The following is a 21,041-nucleotide window of genomic DNA, read 5'->3' on the forward strand; positions in this document are numbered from 1 at the left end:
AAACTCCACACAGACAGTGACCCGAGCCGGGAATCGAACCCGGGACCCTGGAGCTGTGAAGCAGCAGTGCTAACCACTGTGCTACCGTGCAAGTGATCAGATCAGATCAGGGATTTTCCAGCCGTTCCTGCCAGTGGGATCTGTCGGTCAGGCTGATGGTGACCTTCCACTGTGGCAGAGGATTTGAATGACAGGAAACCCCATTGACAGCGGCAGGACTGGAAAATCCCACGTCAGACCAATGCCATCGCCATCACAAAATGTGCATGGGAGTGGAAAGTCCCACTCATGGTCCAATATAGAGTCTTTTCCTGAGTCTATCCTGGAAACAGTCAGCGTAATGTGCAATAAAAGATAACGTTTGCAAACAGCATTGCCTCCAAGATTGTGGGTAAGTCCAGATCCATGACTACAACCAAGACCAAAAACAACAGCAACGGATTTAACTCCTTGAAAAGCCAGTTCAATTCAAGAAGGCAGCTTGCCAGCACTTTGTGAAGGGCAATTAGGGATGGGCAATAAACGTTGGCCTTGCCAATGACGCCCACGCCCTGCAGCTGAATACTTTTTTTATAAATAAAGTTCAATGGTGATCCACGTTGCAGCTATAGCTCGTTCATGGGATCATTACAAGTCACATTGCACGGTGGCACAGTGGTTAATACTGCTGCCTCACTACACCAGGGGCCCGGGTTCGATTCCAGGCTTCGCTCACCGTCTGTGCGGAATCTGCACATTCTCCCCGTGTCTGCGTGGGTTTCCTCCGGATGCTCCGGTTTCCTCCCACAGTCCAGAGATGTGCGGGTTAGGTGGATTGGCCATGCTAAAATTGCCCCTTGGTGCCAGGGGGACTAGCTCGGGTAAGTGCATGGGGTTACGTGGATTGTGATTGGTGCAGACTCGATGGGCCGAATGGCCTCCTGCTGCACTGTAGGGATTCTATGATTCGATGATTCACATGGGAGCCTCCTCGGGGCTAAAATTAGTAACAAGCGCCGAGAGATTCTTGAAAGTGGATGAGATGTCACATTGCTGTTCAGCGATTAGAGCCCCAAGCGAGGAGAGAATTAATGATTTGGCCAGAATACCCAGTCATAGTGATTTCACACACACAGGGCGGCTGAATCACAGGGAACTCACAACTCTTGCCGAGTGGACCTTGATGTAGAGGCAAGAGCATTGTGAAATGTATAGTGCACACAGAGTCAATCCTGCCACATATTGGCACTGGTCAGTTGAGTTGGCCTGTCGTATTTACTGATCCCACGCTGGATTCCAGCCCTTACAGAGGAAGCTCTGCTGTGTGGGACAGTGATCAGCAGAGGCTGCTGATGTCATTTGATTTTCCACAGATAACCCCGAGTGAGATCACAGATCCTGGGGCAATGGAAGGAATCGGCAAATGCGATGCTTCCGACCTCATGGGTGGATTGTGATTGTACCGGCTTGCCGGGGTTGGAAAATTAAAGGGAGGGCGGTAACTTTTTAATTAGTCACGCACATTTCTGATGTCCTTTTTTCCCCATATTTTGCATTAAAAAGACACAGCTGGAATGATGCCACAGAGAAGTGAAACAAGAGCTAAGTGTATTTTGGATCAGAAAGCCACCTCTGGGGGAAACTGAATCAATTTCTGATTTTCACGTGGGTAATTGGCATGCGGACGGACTCTGTGTCCTGTTAAAGGGGAAGGGGAGGGGGCGGGGAGGGGGCAGTGAGGGTGCAGCCAGGCTCTCAAAGCTTTTGTTAAAAATTATTTCATGGGATGTGAACATTGCCGAGGGGGGAAGATTTATTGCCCATCCCTAATTGCCCTTGAGAAGGTGGTGGTGAGCTGCCTTATCATAGAATCATAGAATCTACAGCACAGATGGAGGCCATTCGGCCCATCGAGCTTGCACTGACAACAATCCCACCCAGGTGCTATCCCCGTAACCCCACATATTTACCCTCCTAATTCCCCTGACACTAAGGGGCAATTCAGCATGGCCAATCAACCTAACCCACACAGCTTTGCAACGCTTCTTGAAACGCTGCAGTCTGTGTGGTGTAGGTACACCCACAATGCTGTTAGAGAGGGAGTTCCAGGAATTTGACCCACAAACATTGAAGAAATGGTGATATATTTCCAAATTGGGATAGTGAGTGACTTGGAGGGGAACTTACAGAGGGTGGTGTTCCCAAACATCTGCTGCCCTTGTCTTTGTCCATTACAGAAACTATATATGTATTCACAATATCTTTATTAATTAAATTCAACTTCCACCATCTGCCATGGTGGGATTTGAACCCATGTCCCAGATCATTAGCCTGGGCCTCTGGATTACTAGTCCAGTGACATTGCCATGACGCCACCATCTCCCCTCGACATTAAGACAAGCAGAGATAGAACATAGAACATAGAACATAGAAAAACTACAGCACAAACAGGCCCTTCGGCCCACAAGTTGCGCCGGTCATGTCCCTACCTACCTAGGCCTATATATAGGCTTACCTAATAGAACAAGATGTCTTACCTGATGTCCTAAGCCAATATTTATCCTTCAACCAACATCATTAAGAACAGATAATCTAGCCATGATCACATCATTATTTGTTGTACTCGAAACCTCTCGCAATGAAGGCAACATACCATTTGCCTTCTTTACTGCCAGCTGCACCTGCATGCAGGACAGAAGATTTCCTTCCCTCTAGGACATTAGTGAACCAGATGGTTTTTTAGAACAATCAATGATAGTTTCATGGTCACCATTACTAAGACTAGCTTTCAATTCCAGATTTATTAATTGATTTTGAATTCCACCAACTGCCATGGTGGGATTTGAACGCCTGTCCCCAAGCATCAGCCTGAGCTTCTGGACTATGAGTCCAATGATGCATCACGACACTACTGTCTGGGGGTAGTGTTAGGGCAGTTGGCTGGATGGCTGGTTAGTGATGCAGGGTGATGCCTGTACGGGCTGAGGTTATTCATGAAGGTTATTCATAAAGTTCTCAACCTTGCCCCTTGCCTGAGGTGTGGAGATCCTCAAGTTAAATCACCAGCAATTCCTCAAAGGGGAGAATGGCCTATAAGTCATCTGGGACTATGGCAACTTTGCCTTTTACACTCCTGTCTTCCCATATTGTGAACTCAACAATCTTCACCTGGTTATTACTGCAATTCTTAACATATTCAGGTTTGTTCCATAAATGCTCACCCAATCAGAGTTGCCTTTTGAATTTAAACAAAAGCTTGAGGTAAAACTGTATTCTGGTCCATTCCCCATGGCAACACTTTGACCAATCAGAGTCTAATTGCCAACCAATCAGCACCCATTTCTCATATTTCTTAGGCAGCACCTTCCAACCCATGACCACTACCACCTAGAAGGACAAGGACAGCAGAAAAAAAGGAAATGCACCTGGAGTTTCCCCTTCAAGTCAATCACCATCCTGACTTGGAAATATATCGCTGTTCCTTCACTATCGCTGAGTCAAGACAGCACTGTGGGTGTACAAATGCAGGATTTTTCTTCTTTTTTTTGGGTCATCTCTGATAGGGATAGCCTTGGCAAGTCCATCATTTATTGCCCATCCCTAATTTCCCTTGGATTTGATGGCTTGCTTGGCCATCTCAGGGGGCACTTAGGAGTCACTCACATTGCTTTGGATCTGGACTGACATGTAGGCCAGAATGGGTAAGGACATAGAAACATGGAAAATAGGATCAGGAGGAGGCCATTCGGCCCTTCGAGCCTGCTCCGTCATTCATTACAATCATGGCTGACCATCCAGCTCAATAGCCTAATCCTGACTTTTTCCCCATAACCTTTGGCCTTCAGAGGTTCAAGAAAGCAGCTCACAGTCATGTTCTGAAGGACATCTGAGGATGGGCAATAAATGCTGGCCTAGCCAGCGATGCCCACAAAATGTAAATTAATAAAACAAAAATAAATGTTAATCAGATAGCCCTGCACTTCAACCTGAGAAAATATCAACTTCATTGTTCTCTGCATAGAATGCAAATGGGCTCAATTTTATGAGGGAAAAGCAGAAGAAAGATTTGCTCTCATCTGCTGCTAATGGACAAAATCTACAGTGGTCCTCACAGAGCCTTGTGGCAGGAAGCAACCAGCAGAGTTAACTTGGAAAGTTGTGGGAAGGTAGCTGGTACCCGCTGCTAACCCAAACAAGGAGCTGAGGCATCCGCTGTCTATTATTAAACAAAGGGTATTAAATAAAAGGCGGAGGGTTGCATAGCCCGAAAACTAATGGAAGTACCTCCATAGACCATTACCTCAGAGTGTAACCAGAACACAGCTGAGAATTAAAGTGACTTCCAGAGGACTGTGGAACACCCCTGGGTTGCTCCAAGGAATGAACCATCAAGTTTTTGTGATTCAGAAGGGAACTCTTGGGTGGAAGTTAAAAATTGCAACTGAGTTCATAACAAGGAGTTATAAACTACATTGTTATGTTAGTGTGCTTGCTTTGTTTAATATATTTTTGTATGCAATAAAGTTCTCATTTTGTTTAAAAACCTGAAATATCGTGGTGTAGTTCTGTCAGTAATTACTGGACGTTCATATCCTTAATAGTCTCTAACAGGATTGTAACATGGCTTTTATGTATATGAAATGGGGGAGGATGGAAAAAGACCATAAGACCATAAGACATAGGAGCAGAATTAGGCCACTCAGCCCATCGAGTCTGCTCCACCATTCAATCATGGCTGATATTTTTCTCATCCCCATTCTGCTGCCTTTTCCCCATAACCCCTGATCCCCTTATTAATCGAGAACCTATCTATCTCTGTCTCAAAGACACTCAATGACCTGGCCTCCACAGCCTTCTGCGGCAAAGAGTTCCACAGATTCACCACCCTCTGGCTGAAAGAATTCCTCCTCATCTCTGTTTTAAAGGATCGTCTCTTTAGTCCGAGGTTGTGCCCTCTGGTTCTAGAACAATAGGAAAGTTCTGTGATAGGGTGGAAATTGGGAGATATTGGCTGACAACAGAGTTAATGGGACAAAGTCAAAGGGAATGGTAAAGGGGCAAGTAAAGAAATAAATAAATCGGTGCAGAGGAGGAGTGATTGGTAGGATAAGCTACAGCTGGTTTCCCAAAGCAAAAACAAAAGAAGCGAGATTGAGGCCGACACATGTAAAGGAAATAAAATGGGGGAATAGAGGCTGTGGCCTGAAATTGTTGAACTCAGTCTTGAGTCCAGAAGGCTGCAAAGTGCCTGATCAGAAGATGAGGAGCTCCTTGACCTTGCGCTGAGCTTCGCTGGAACGCTGGAGTAAACCGAGGACAGAGATGTCAGCAAGAGAGCCAAGCGGAGAGTTTAAAACGTGGCAATATCACTCCGCTTCACTCTGCTCCACATTTTCTCAGTTCTGCTGAATGGTCAGGACCTGAAACATTGGCTGGAATGTTACGGGCATTCACGCTGGCAGGATTTTCCCATCCTGCTGCAGCAAACGGAGATCTGGCTGGGTGCCAAATTCTCCAAGTTCACTGCAGCAGGAGTGAGGCGTGAACAGGCTGTCTGTGTGGAGTTTGCACGTTCTCCCCATGTCTGCGTGGGTTTCCTCCGGGTGCTCTGGTTTCCTCCCACAGTCCAAAGATGTGCGGGTTAGGTTGATTGGCCATGCTAAATTGCCCCTTAGTGTCCTGGGATGCGTAGGTTAGAGGGATTAGCGGGTAAAATATGTAGGGATATGGGGGTAGGGTCTGGGTGCGATTGTGGTCGGTGCAGACTCGATGGGCCGAATGGCCTCTTTCTGTACTGTAGGGTTTCTATGATTTTCTATGATTTCCATGAAGATCACATCCATTAACTCTGCTTCTCTCTCCGCAGATGCTGAATATTTCTACCTATTTCTGCTTTTATTGCAGATTTCCAGCATCTGCACCCCTTTGCCTTTGGTCTTTGATTTGATTTATTATTGTCACATGTATTAACATACAGTGAAAAATATTGCTTCTTGTGCGCTATGCAGACAAAGCATACCGTTCATAGAGAAGGAAACGAGAGAGTGCAGAATGTAGTGTTACAGTCATAGCTAGGGTGTAGAGAAAGGTCAACTTAATGCAAGGTAGGTCCATTCAAAAGTCTGACAGCAGCAGGGAAGAAGCTGTTCTTGAGTCAGTTGGTACGTGACCTCAGACTTTTGTATCCTTTTTCCCGACGGAAGAAGGTGGAAGAGAAAATGTCCGGTTGGAATGAGCATCATTTTTAGGCATGAGAATGAGGCTATTTTGTTCACAAGTGCGCACACCCAGAGTGACAAGTCGCTGGTCCGGGGTGGGGGAATGCATCAGGGAAATTGTGAACATGTTTACCCGTGATTTTCTGTCTAGTTAGAAAATAGTTGCAAGCCCGCCAGTGAGACATTCTGGTGTGCAATTCCAGGGGAGAGACTGTGTAGTAGCAGCACACATTCTCACAGTTTATCCCTTGGTTTATATTCATCCTCCTTTTTTCATGTCAGTTGAGAACTATTGAAACTGTGCCAATGTGAACAGCTGAACTAAAGTGGCAGGCAACCCCAGAACTCACACGTATCCACCTCCCCAGCCAGGAGGCTGGCTCACCGCAATGTGCTGTTTAACAGGCCTATAACTTCAGTTATTATTCCTGATTTGAGAGGTGATCTGTGTGAGAGGTGCAGTTGGGTGTGTGAATAATAAGAAAATGGCATGATGGAAGCCCTTTTTCAAGTAGATTCTAATTGACTTAAAAGCTTTGGGTCCAATTAGTGTCTAATCCTTTTTCATAGTGAACATGTATCCAAAGATGTGCATGTTAGGTCGATTGGCCACACTGAATTGCCCCTTAGTGTCAGGGGGATTAGCAGCCTAAATAAATGGGGTTAGGGCCTGGGTGGGATGGTTGTCGCTGCAGGCTTGATGGGCCGAATGATCTCCTTCTGTACTGTAGGGATTCTATGATTCTATGATATATCGCTGGGAAAGGAAACATGCTGTCGAAGTTTTCATCTTGCACTCATCAGGACAGATGCAAGAGTACCAAATTTCAAAGGGAGCAAGACGTTATACTGCATGGGAAATGGGTGCTGATTGGTTGGCAAGTGGACTCTGATTGGCCGAGGTGTTTCCATAGAGAATGCACCAAGGAATTGTTATACCGTCACATTTTTTGTTCAAATTCAAAAAAGCAAGTTGACTCCGATTGGTTGAGCACTTAATGAACAGTCCTGAGTGTGCTCAGAATTACAGTAACAACCAGTCAAAGATTGTCAAGTTCGCAACGTGGCTCACTTATGCTTGCTAACAGCTTTATATGCAAGGGCCCTTTCCTCTGCCAATAGAATGAATAATTCCAGGCACTGCACCTTTTGCGAATGGAAAAAGTGCACAGGACAACTGTTCCCTGGTGCTTTCCCCACACCAATGTCTGAACCGGCAAGAGGAAGGTTAAGGAGTGATTTGCTTGAGGTTTTTAGGACCTTGAGAAGGATTAATTAATAGGTTAGACAGAGCCCCTGCATCAGGGAGTCGAAGACAAGGGAATGCAAACTTAACATCAGAAGCAGAGAAGCTAAGAAACACTTCCTCACACAAAGGGTGGGACAATTGTGGAACTCTTGTCCACAAAGAGCAGTAGATGCTCTGAATTATTCATAAATAATTACGTTCATAATTAATAATTATGAATAGTAATTAACCAGATTAATCAGATTGATCGATTTTTGCTAAAGAAGGGTGTCAAAGGCTTTGGAGCCAAGACAGGGGGAAGGAATTAAGATGCACTTCAGTAAATGGAGGGACAAGATTGAGGGGTTGAATGGCCTACTCCTGTCTCTCAGTTCCTGCGCTAGTTTTATGGCAACACTGGCTTATTCAGATTGATATACACTTACAGCACAGAAAACAGACTGTCCAGCCTGAACACTATCAGCCAGGGTTAATGCTCCCCACAGATCTCCCACCACATCTCAATCTTTTAATAGATCATTCGATTCCCATAGTTAAACATATAACTATAGTTAAGAAAGCCCACCAACACCTCTATTTTCTCAGAAGACTAAGGAAATTTGGCATGTCAGCTACGACTCTCACCAACTTTTACAGATGCACCATAGAAAGCATTCTTTCTGGTTGTCTCACAGCTTGGTATGGGCTCCTGCTCTGCCCAAGACCACAAGGAACTACAAGGTCATAAATGTAGCCCAATCCATCACGCAAACCAGCCTCCCATCCATTGACTTTATCTACACTTCCCGCTGCCTCGGCAAAGCAGCCAGCATAATCAAGGACCCCACGGACCCCAGACATCCTCTCTTCCACCTTCTTCCGTCGGGAAAAAGATATAAAAGTCTGAGGTCACGTACCAACCGACTCAAGAACAGCTTCTTCCCGGCTGCTGTCAGACTTTTGAATGGACTTACCTTGCATTAAGTTGATCTTTCTCTACACGCTAGGTATGACTGTAACACTACATTCTGCACTCTCCTGTTTCCTTCTCTATGAATGGTATGTATTGTCTGTACAGCGTGCAAAAAACAATACTTTTCACTGTATGTTAATACATGTGACAATAATAAATCAAATCAAATCAAATCCTATCTGCCTCATGTGTTTAAATGTGTCTGTACCGTTCGCCTCAGTTACTCCTTGTGATGGTGAGTGACAAGGCCAATGAGAAGAAATGCAGATGTTTGAAGGAAGGTTCTCCCGAGAGCCCTGCCACAGCGAATGGGACACAGTCACCACAGGAAAATATTCGGCAAATCCCTCACCAAAATGTGTTTACAACAATAACTTGCATTTCCATAGCGCCTTTGATGCTACAAAATGTTCCCTCAACCCTTCACAGGTGCATGGTTAAAGTAAATTTGACACCAAGGCATGTAAGGTCTGCAGATGTGCAGGATAGGTGGATTGCCTGTGGTAATGTGCTCCTTAGATGGATTAGCCATGAAATATGTTATGGGGATGGGATACGGGATAGAATGATTGGTCATGTTAAATTGCCCCTGAGTGTCATGGGGATTAGCGGGGTAAATGTGTGGGGTTATAGGAACAAGGCCTGGGTGGGATTGTGGTTGGTGCAGACTCAAGGGGCCGAATGGCCTCCTTTTGTTCTGTAGGAATTCTATGATAAGGCCGGGGTGAAATAACTCCTCAGAGGCTGGTGTCCCTCCATCAGATTTCCTTTATTTACAAACTTATCTCCGCTCCGAAGAGTACTTCAGGTACACAGTCAGAATCCGGAGTGTCAGTAGCCCTGACACTGCTCAATATATCTACAGGTGAGACTTCCTGATTGGGCAGGCAACCATTACCTCAAACAGGGAGTTCATACTCACTGATGGGCCTCGTTGAAGTCATTACGCTGGGAAAAGAATGTTCTCCTGAATTCCCAAGGGATTTACGAGTGACTATCCTACAACTATGACTCTGAGGTTTGGACTCCACTATAAGTGGAAGACACTGAAGGGAATATCCCTTTACCAGGTACTTTGGCAGTGACGGGCTGCCAAAAGTGTTTTAATTTTAGGTGCGTTTTCTGGCTCGGTTGGGCACAGATGGGGAAAATTGCCACATATTTGGGCAGAGCTCTCCGCAGCTCTTTGAGACCAGGAAGGGTGCTTTTTGTAACCACACCCAGGCCCTGACAAAGGCCAGCGCGCTCTGAAAGATTTTCCTCCTGCAGATTTTTATGTAACCTTATCAGGCTGGTCACATCATTCGAGCCGGGTGTCATTGAACAGACATGTAATGGAAAACTCCCTCACGTGCTGCCCCTGGCACAGGAAGTCAGTACACAAAAGGGATTCAGACTCTCTCTGCCCCAAAGACTCGAGTGGAAAACTGGAAGCAGTTTCATCTATTTTCTCCGTCCTGTCCAAACAGCTGACACTGAGTCATCCTGGATGGGTTTTACACGCCTCTCCCTCTTTGGTCCGAGTGTGCTTGTGATTTTAATATGAAAAGAGCCAAACTTATCTTGGAAAACAGTTAACTGATTGTTTATCATCGTGGAGTTAACGCAATCTGGCCTTTGCAGTTTCCCTTCCTTTTTCCATAGCAGCAGTGAGTGCAGGCTCAGCCCACTGAGGATGTGCAGTGGAAAAATAGAATAAATGTTCCTTTCATCTGAAAAGGGGACTCAGCTTATCCAGCGGCTGGTTAGGTAATAGTTATGATGTGGAGATGCCGGCGTTGGACTGGGGTAAACACAGTAAGAAGTTTAACAACACCAGGTTAAAGTCCAACAGGTTTATTTGGTAGCAAAAGCCCCTGGCACAGGAAGTCAGTACACAAAAGGGATTCAGACTCTCTCTGCCCCAAAGACTCGAGTGGAAAACTGGAAGCAGTTTCATCTATTTTCTCCGTCCTGTCCAAACAGCTGACACTGAGTCATCCTGGATGGGTTTTACACGAGCCACACAGGGCTTTTGCTACCAAATAAACCTGTTGGACTTTAACCTGGTGTTGTTAAACTTCTTACTAGGTAATAGTTGACAATGGGCCAGATGATTTATAATTGAAAAGGATCCATCAGGATTGGATTCCCAGGGTATAAGGTGGCAGACGTGGCTCAGTTTGGTCGCACTCTGAGGTTGCGAGACCCACCCCATAGACTTTCTGACCCTACCTTGGCAAGACCCCGCCGTAAGGGTGGCGTTGGCTTTCGGGGGAACTGGAAGATCCTAGACGTGGGTGGGGCTGGAAAATCCCAGCCTTAAGCATAGACTCACGGTGGCACGGTGGTTATCACTGCTGCCTCACGGCGACAGGGACCCGGGTTCAATTCCGGCCTTGGGTCACTGTCTGTGTGGAGTTTGCACATTTTCCCGCTGTCTGCGTGGGTTTCCTCCGGGTGTTCCGGTTTCCTCCCACACTCCAAAGATGTGCAGGTTGGGTGGATTGGCCATAATAAATTACTGTAGTGTCCCACAATGTGTAGGTTAGGGATATTAGCGGGATAAATATATGGGGTTACTGGGATAGGGCCTGGGTAAGGTGAATTGGTGCAGACTTAATGGGCCGAATGGCCTCCTTCTGCACAAGAATCCAGCCTGACACTCCAGTGCAGTGCTGTGGGAGTGTTTCGCCGTTGGAGGATCAGTCTTCCGTTAAACCGAGGTGCTCTCTCCCCTCTGAAGTGGATGTAAGAGATCCCATGCCGATATTTCAGAAAAGAGCAGGGGATATCACTCCAGTGTCCTCCATAGCTATCCCTCATCCAACATTACTGGGGTAGCGAGGCCCCTTTAAGGGCTGATCACTCGCAGGTTAAGTGGATTAGGATTGAAGAAAGGCTGGGATTGTTTTCCTTGGAACAGGGAAGGTGGAATGGTTGAGGTGTACAAAATTGTGAGGGGTAGAACGAGAGTAGACGGGAAGAATCTGTTTCCCTTGGCAGAGAATTCTGAAAGCAGGGGTCATTGATTCAAGCTAAGTGGCAGAAGGATTAGAGGGGACCTGAGGAAAACCTTTTTTGCTCAGAGGGTGGTGGGTGCCTGGAATTCGCTGTCCGAGTTGATGGTGGAGGCAGAGACTCTAAATTCTTTAAATAAATATCTGGATCTGTATCTTAAGTGCTGCAAGCTGCAGGGCTATGGGCCGGGTGCAGTAGGGTGGGATTAGAAAGGGCACCTGCGTGTCTTTGGCTCTGCATTGACAAGATGGGCCAAATGGCCCCCTTCTGTGCTGTATATTTCTATGGTTCGAAAAGTTCCGAATCCTGTGGAGTGTGGAGTTTGCACGTTCTCCCATGTCTGCGTGGGTTTCCTCCCACAGTCCAAAGATGTGCGGGTTAGGTGGATTGGCCATGCTAAATTGCCCCTTAGTATCAGGGGGACTAGCCAGGGTAAATGCATGGGGTTATGGGGGTAGGTCCTGGGTGGGATTGTGGTCGGTGCAGACTCGATGGGCCAAATGGCCTCCTTCTGCGCTGTAGGGATTCTATGATTCTATAATGTAAGTCTACTTGTGACACTAATAAATAAACTTTAAAACTTTAGTGAAACTGATGGTGCAGGATCTGACAGGAACTCGAAACCAGCAGAGGATCCGGTCTCTACCGAAAGCAAGTGATAAAGTGGTAATGTCACTGGACCGGCACACCAGAGACCCCAGACTAATGATACAGGAGACACAGGCAGTGGGTACAATTTAAATTCCATCCATAAATCTGGAATTGGAAAACTAGTGTGGGATTTTCTGTTCCCAGCCAGGACCCAGAAATTCCCACCTGAGGTCAACAGGCCTTTCAATGATCTGTTAGGTTGTTCGTCCCCACCCGTGATGATTCCCGTGGCGAGCCAATCGGAAAATTCTCCTCCTAGTCTCAGTAATGGTGACCCTGACAACTATCATGGATTGTTGCGCAAAGAAAACCCATCTGGTTCACCAATGTCTTTTAGGGAAGGAAATCTGCCACACTTACTGCGGTCTGGCCTACATGTGACTCCACACCCACAGCAACGTGGTTGACTCTTAACTGCCGTCTCAAATGGCCGGGCAAGTTAGGGCAATTAGGGATGGACAAGAAATGCCGTCCTTGCCGGTGACGCCCACATCTCGGAATAGAACCAAGGAAAATAAATTGGCGCAATTGGTCTGAGTAACATTGGAATTGAAACTTTAAAGCTCTGCTTTTATTCTGAAAGTTTAAGTTCCTTCATCTCTAACCAATAACAGGAAATAGCACGGAGTAAACACTCAACGTAATGCAGGATTGGGCGAAACAGGAAGTGATGGGTTTCGAAAGGCTTGTCAGCACTTTCAGCCACTTTGTGAAACTCTGTGCCTTGATTGTCTGTGCGTTCAAGCTGCAGCTCTCCAAATAAACACTCCACAAGTTCCACACTTCCATTTTAAAACTCCAGTAATGACAGAACTCAACAACATCCATTTACATTTATACAGTGCCTTTAACCTAGGGACCTAGACAAATGAGGGGGGATCTCATAGAGACTTATAAAATTCTAACAGGACTAGACAGGGTAGATGCAGGGAGGATGTTCCCGATGGTGGGGGAGTCCAGAACCAGAGGTCACAGTCTGAGGATCCTGGGTAGACCATTTAGGACGGAGGTGAGGAGACATTTCCTCACCCAACGAGTGGTGAGCCTGTGGAATTCATTACCACAGGAAGTAGTTGATGCCAAAACATTGAATGTATTTAAGAGGCGGCTGGATATAGCACTTGGAGCAAATGGGACTAAAGGTTGTGGGGAGAAAGCAAGATTAGGCTACCGAGTTGGTTGTAATGAGTAACAGAGCAGGCTCAAAGGGCCAAATGGCCTCCTCCTGCTCCTATCTTCCATGAACATTTGCAGAAATGTGAGGATGCCTCAATATAGAAGGGGGGACTGGAGAATGGGTGGGGTCGTTCTGACAAGAGAATTCCAGCTGACTGTATCAATAATTTAATGAGCTGGATTTTCTGCGCCCCCCTGCAGTGTGTTTCGCAGAGACAGCTCACCATTAGCCAGTGGTGAAATCGTCTGGTCCCACTGCTGTCACCGGGCTTTCCCGTTGTCCCCCCCTCGACCCCCCCCCCCCTCCTCCCCCACTGCCGGAGAACATGTGCCGGGGGTTCACATCAGCAGGACTGGAACATCCCGCCAACGGAATGGTTGGAAAATTCCAGCCAATGAGTAAATTCAACAGGGATGTTGTTCCCCCAAGGCTTTTTTGGAGGGCGAGCTCCAGGATTTTGATTCACGTCGATGAAGCCAGGGGCAATCGATGTCCATATTAGAGGAGAACATGGAGGTGCATGATGTACCTGCCCTTCTCCTCACATCCCTTTCACTACCTTTGCCCATTATTTTATCTGTGCCCTCGTTATTTATCCTGTCCATACCCCTCGGGATCTTGGATATCTGTATCATGTCTCCTCTCAGCCCTCTTCTCTCCAAGTGAAAACAGTCCCAATCTCTTCAATCTATTCACATAACTACATTTCCTTATCCCTGAAATCATTCTTGTCAATCTCCTCTGTACTTCCTCCAATGCTTCAATGTCATTCTCTCCTGAGGCTTAACTCATAGAAACACAGAAACATAGAAACTAGAAGCAGGAGTAGGCCATTCAACCCTTCAAGCTTGCTCTAGCATTCATCTTGATCATGGCTGATCATCGAATTCAATATCCTGATCTCCCCCTTCCTCGCATATCGCTTGATCCCTTTAGCCCCAAGAGCTATATCTAATTTCTTCTTGAAATCAGACAACGTTTTGGCCTCAATTACATTCGGTGGCAGTGAATTCCACAGATACGAGTACGAGTCTCCACTCGCACTGTCTGTACCTGTAAAGACTTGATTACCTGTAAAGACTCGCATTCCAACTGTTATCTTGCAATTGTGTCTTTGTCTATATATGCCATATTTGTGAAACCTACCTCTCCACTCACCTGATGAAGGGGCAGCGCTCCAAAAGCTCGTGATTCCAAATAAGCCTGTTGGACTTTAACCTGGTGTTGTGAGACTTCTTGGTGTGCCCATCCCAGTCCAACGCCGGCATCTCCACATCAGTTCCAAAAGGTTTACCCCTTATCCTCAAACTATGACCCCTAGTTCTGGACTCCCCCACCACTGGGAACATTCTTTCTGAATCTCCCCTGTCTAACCCAGTTAGAATTTTATAAGTTTCTATGAGATCCCCTCTCAGTCTTCTCAACTCCAGTGAATATAATCCTAACCAATTCAGTCTCTCCTCATAACTCATAATGATCATAACGTTGTCATCTAACACAGAAGACTGAGATATCAATAGGATTAACTCCCGATTAATAAATAGCAGTTAACTCAGCAAATACCAAACACATAACCACTCCCTTTGCTTCATTTACTGCATATAGTCACGCACGGACGGCGAATCACACAGTAGTAAATATTTTTTAAGCCTCGCCCAGCAACAAGGAATTATCATCCATTCTTTAGTAAGGTTGAAAGGAGCTCATGTCGAACTGCTCCGCCCATTGACCCCAACCAACCTGTGAGATAATGATCACATGTTCAACAAGGTGAAAGCTTTGGAATCACACCATTTGGAATGAGGAAAAGAATGATGAGAGCAAGTGGGGCCTAGAGGAACAGGCTTGGCCATGGGTTGCTGCATGCTACACCAGTTTGCTCACTCTCCCTCTCCGATTATTACCCCTGTTCTTTAATGCAGTGGGTGAAATTTTACTGCCCCTTCTGCCAGCAGGATCTTCCAGTCCCGCCAAACTCAATGGACCTTTGAATGACTTGCCACTTTTTACAGACCTGCCCCCACCTCAATGGGATGGTTAACTGCTTTTAGCAACAGTCCAATGTTCTGATTTGAGGTTTTCCCTCTGGAACATTGTATGATCACTAATTGCCTATTCATATATTGCAGCAAGTCTGGGGGTAGATTTTAATCTGGGCCTGTTTTGTTAGGCCTGGACTCAGTGTCATGTGACCAAGGGGCCAGAGGATGTGGTGGAAATTGGTTTGCAAGCTCCTCTTTTGGCTCTCAGCCAGTGCCTGGGGAGAGTTGTCGGTCTGGGCTCTGTCATGATCTCATTGAATGGCGCAACAAACTCGATGGACTGAATGGCCTACTTAGAATCATAGAATCATACAGTGGAGAAGGAGGCCATTTGGCCCATCGACTCTGCACCGACCACAATCCCACCCAGGCCCTATCCCCATACCCCCATGCATTTACTCTAGCTAGTTCCCCTGACACTAAGGGGCAATTTAGTATGTGCAGGTTAGGTGGATTGGCCATGCTAAATTGACCCTAGTGTCAGGGGATTAGCAGGGTAAATATGTGGGGTTACGAGGATAGAGCCTGGTTGAGATTTTTGTCGGTGCAGACTCGATGGGCTGAATGGCCTCCTTCTGCACCGTAGAGATTCTATGATTCGCTTTGAGGCAGCCAATGGTTGTGAAAAGCCCGATATAAATGCAAGGCCTTCTCTCTGCCAGGTGACCTTACAACCCCCCCCCCCCCCCCCCCACCCCCCCTACTCTTGCTCCCTCCATCAGGTCAACTGCAGCTTTCATCATGCTAGTTTGTTTGCCTTACTTGGCTTTTTTTTTGTGTGAGTGTGTGTCTTGTTTCACATGAATAACTTATACCGCGGTGAGATCATGGACTCGCAATATTATTGGCATGACAACCCCATGGCTGAATCCTGATCCACTGAAGGTGAGTTGGAGGTAGGGCAGAAAGGGAGGCCGCCTGCGTCCGCTGTAATGATAAGATGGAATAAAGCCTCAGTTCATATTTCACTGCGCTGGGCTCTTCAACTATTTATAAGGAGAGTGATCAGAAATTTCCACTGCTACAGCTGACACACCTGGCTTTACCTAGCAACTGATAAAACGAAAAAAAAAACTGGCAAAGTCAACTGGAATTGGAAGAACAAGCAACTGTGTTCAGGTTTCACCTCAGGAAGCCATGGTGGAAAATAAGGAAACGGAGGGAAAGGGTTTTGTTTGTTTATTCCGACTGTTGGCCTTGTCAAAGTGACCAGTCAACATATTCCAACCGGTTCCTTCTCGAAATTCCACTTTTCCAATGAAACGTTGAGCAATTGTCAATAAAATTGTTGAAGGAAATGATTTTCCGAATCTTAATCATCAGGTCAGCTCGGCCAAGACTTTAAACAGTGGCAAAACTGAGTTTCCGCTCTGGGTGGGTGGAGTATGGATGGGAAAAGGAGGAGAGTGTGAGATTTCCACAGCCAGCGCACCATATTAACATTATTCATACGTCCACAAAAAAATAACTGGATTATATCAATGACAAATCAACACTGTGGGTGGGATTTTCCAGCCACGCTCACTCCAAGGGCCTGATTTTACCAAAACTTTGTGCCCGTTTCGAGCGGCCCGATGATTTACCATAAGACCATAAGACATAGGAGCGGAAGTAAGGCCATTCGGCCCATCGAGTCCACTCCACCATTCAATCATGGTTGATTTCAACTCCATTTACCCGCTCTCTCCCCATAGCCCTTAATTCCTCGAGAAATCAAGAATTTATCAATTTCTGTCTTGAAGACGCTCAACGTCTCGGCCTCCACAGCCCTCTGTGGCAATGAATTCCACAGACCCACCACTCTCTGGCTGAAGAAATTTCTCCTCATCTCTGTTCTAAAGTGACTCCCTTTTATTCTAAGGCTGTGCCCCCGCGTCCTAGTCTCCCCTGTTAATGGAAACAACTTCCCTACGTCCATCCTATCTAAGCCGTTTAAATGTATTTGCATTCATTTAAATCGACTTAATGAACCGCGCGCCCAACTCTACCGCCAAATCCCACTTTACCGTCTTCTGGCCCAATCCGCGTCCGCGCTGTTACCGACCTGCAAAATAAAAGTCTGAAGTCGCCGCTGCAGCCTCCAAAGAGCGGGGTCAGAGACTGCAACGGCTCTCTGACCCAGGTCATCCTCTGGTCGGGGCGGGAGGGGGGTGGGAGGGGAGGGGGTGTGACGTCTCATCCCCTGGGTGGGGGGGGGTGGAGAGGGGGTATGACGTCTCATCCCCTGGGGGGGGGGGGAGGAGAGGGGCTGTAATGTCTCATCCCCTGGGGGGGTGGTGGGAGGGGAGGGGGGGTGACGTCTCATCCCCTGGGAGGGGGGTGGGAGGGGACGGGGTGTGACGTCTCATCCCCTGGGAGGGGGGAGGGGGGGTGGGGTGGGAGGGGAGGGGGTGTGACCGATCATCCCCTGGGGGGGAGGAGGAGAGGGGGTGTGACGTCTCATCCTCTGGTCTGGGGGGTTCCGCTGCCTGTCTGCGGCCGATCCCTCCTGGCACCATCGCTGGTTCACTGCCAGCCACAGACATCTCTCCCGCTCTCTCACACCTGCAGGGAAGAGTAATCTGTGGCTGGCAGTGAACCAGCGATGGCGCCAGGAGGGATCGGCCGCAGACAGGCAGCGGAACCTCCCAGACCAGAGGATGAGATGTCACACCCCCTCCCCTCTCACCTCCCCCCCCCTCCCCCACCCCACCCCCGACCAGAGGATGAACATCAGAGAGCCGCTCTCTCCGCTTTCTGCTTTTTTTTTCGAGCCCGGGCGCGCTGTCAGATTTTTTTCGAACTGCGCAAGCGCAGTTCAGAGCTCCGATCGGTCCGCCAGCGCTAAGCCCCGTCCACAGCGCGGATCAGACCAGAGCCGGCAAAACATGTATGGGCGCGCTGCAAAGAGGATTCCAGGCGCGGATCTATTTGACGCCCAGATCCGGCACTTAGACTCAAAATGGTAAAAGTCCCCCCCCCCAAGACCGGAAAATCCTGCCTGAGGTCAATAGACCTTTGCATGGTCTGTGTCTCGCCTGCCGCGATTCCCATGGCGGATGGGACGGGAAGATTCCGCCTGTAACTCAATGCCACTTGCAGCACTGAAACCCTGGTCACCTGTCCATCCTCCAGCCCCAATCCCCAGCAACTCAGTCCAGTTTGCGTCTCTCACTCACTTTTTTGCTTTCTCCTTTGTGTTTTGCGAGCTGGGGCCGGAACTCTATCACCTTGCCTGCCACGGAATCGGAGCGGGCGAGGGTCCAACAACGGAAATCTCCACTGGCCTTTGGTGGGAATTTCCGGTCTCGCTCGAGCGAGGCCATAAAATCCCGTCCTGGATGTTTGCTAATATTTTGCTCCGAGCCCTGCTTCCTTCTTTAAATCTTAACACCAACACTCTGTTCAGAGGGGCAACTTGATATTATATCCAGACTAAAGCGAGCGTGGATTTAAACTTTACGTAAACCTGTGAGGTTGCACCAAATCAGATGAAGAAGAGGGTGGGCCTGTGGGCGTGTCTGCTTTACAATACAGTACCTAATGATTATATGATACATAAAAAGTGGTGAATTCCGCAGTTGCATAGCATCTGTGACCTAACAGGCAGCAGATGGACTGACTGAACTGGCCCAGGCCTAAACACTTTGGCCAGGATCCCGGTCAAACCCCCGCCGCGGCACGCTTCCCCGCAGCGGCTCGCCATTGGTCACCAGTGGTAGCTTCCAATCCCGCTGACGTGTTTTGCGTGTCTCGCCCACTCTGTTGTCAGGGAACCTGGCGCGGAAGGTTGCCTTCGGAAGATCCCACCGATAGAGCGGGGGCAGGAAACCTGCCCTTTATGTTGTAGTTACTCTTTCTAGAGTAAAAAATGAACAGGTTTTCCTCTGTTTGAGCTGCAATAAAAATTGAACAAAGTGTAACTTTTGGTGCTGGTGATATACGTGAAGACAATAAGCTCATTCTTATCCGGCACGTGTGGGGTCTGGGTGGCGCTGGTTAATCACAAACACTAAGTTTCATTTACCAACGGAAAACAGTTCACTGCTTGTAGCGTGAATTAATGTTCAAGTGCTCAGGAAGTGGCAAAGAAACCTCAACGACTGGGGATCTCCCTATTGCTGCTACCTTTATCTGTCATCACAGCTGTTGATACCATACGAGAATCTTCCACCTGATCCGTCACCATTGTTTTGGGGATTGCTTTTTTTCTGGTTGCTCCCCTCTGACCTTCCGGTCACGGGTGACCCTGCCAGGAGTTTAAGAATCCCGACAGCATCGCTCTCGGGATCAATGGAATGTTCAAACCTTTCCACCACGGCACGGTGACAATCCAGGGAAAGGTGTACCCCAGTCAACAATGTTCCCCTGCCACTGGGACTGGACCTACTTGCTGCCAAGGAGTGTGTGTCTGTTGCTGTGTAATGGTATTCCCACGTTAAAAGATCTCTCCGTGCAACAAATGAAATGAAGTTGCTGAGAACATTCTTGCTCTTCAAGTATTGCAAAGTGATCTTCTGCATCTATTGAAGCAGGTAGCTGGAACCTTCATTTCTCACCCCAGTCTCCAGGTCAAGAAGGGGAAAACTTCAGGAGGTCCGAGAAGAAGTACATGGTGTAAATCACAGATGAGAGAGGACTGGTCTCAGCTCTGACCTTCCGTGTGGCTGTACCAGCAGCCAATATTCCTCACTCCCTTGGTTTAGTTCCCTAAATGCAAAATGGTAGAACAAGAAAGCTTCCAGAGAATAAAAAAGAAAGACAAGAGTCATACTTACATTCATTAAAGTTTATTTATTAGTCACAGGTAAGGCTTACATTAACACTGCAATGAAGTTACTGTGAAATTCCCCTAGTCGCCACATTCCGGCGCCTGTTCGGGTCAAAGTACCTAACTAGCATGTCTTTCAGAATGTGGGAGGAAACCAGAGCACCCAGAGGAAACCCATGCAGACATGGGGAGAAGGTGCAAACTCCACACAGATAGTGATCTAAGCTAGGAATCGAACCCAGGTCCCTTGCGCTGTGAAGCAGCTGTGCTAACCACTGTGCTACTGTGCCTCACTCTTTTTATGAGCACCAAGCATCTCAAAACGCTTAACAGACAATGAAGTACCCTTGAAGTGTAGTCGTAGAATCATAGAAACCCTACAGTGCAGAAGAAGGCCATTCAGTCCATCGAATCTGCACCGACCACAATCCCACCCAGGCCCTGTAGCCCCACATATTTACCCTGCTAACCCCCTGACACTAGGGTCAATTTAGCATGGCCAATCAACTTAACCTGCGCATCTTTGGACTGTGGGAGGAAACCGGAGCACCCGGAGGAAACGACATTGGGGAGAACATGCGAACTCCACACAGACAGTGATTCGAGGCTGGAATTGAACCCAGCCTCCTGGCGCTGAGAGGCAGCAGTGTTAACCACTGTGCCACCATGCCACCGTGTAGCAGTAATCTCTGTTGTAAGGTAGAAACATGGCTGCCAATTTGTGCACGGCAAGCTCCCACACACGGCAATCTGAAAGCAATCAGATAATCTGTTTTTTTTAATGCTGATTAAGAGATAAATATAGGCCAGGATCCCGGGGAGAACTCCCCTGTTCCTCTTCCAAATGGTGCCATTGAGCCTTTTATACCCACTCGAGAAGGGTCTTTAAAGTCTCACCTATTTGCACCTTCAGCAGTGAAGTACACAGGGATCTAGGTGTTCTAGTGCATGAATCACTAAAAGCGAGCAGGCAGGTCCAGCAAGCAGTTCAGAAGGCAAATGGCATTTTGGCCTTTATTGCAA

Source organism: Mustelus asterias, chromosome 9, assembly GCF_964213995.1.
Source record: "Mustelus asterias chromosome 9, sMusAst1.hap1.1, whole genome shotgun sequence".
NCBI classification, from domain to species: Eukaryota; Metazoa; Chordata; class Chondrichthyes; order Carcharhiniformes; family Triakidae; genus Mustelus; species Mustelus asterias.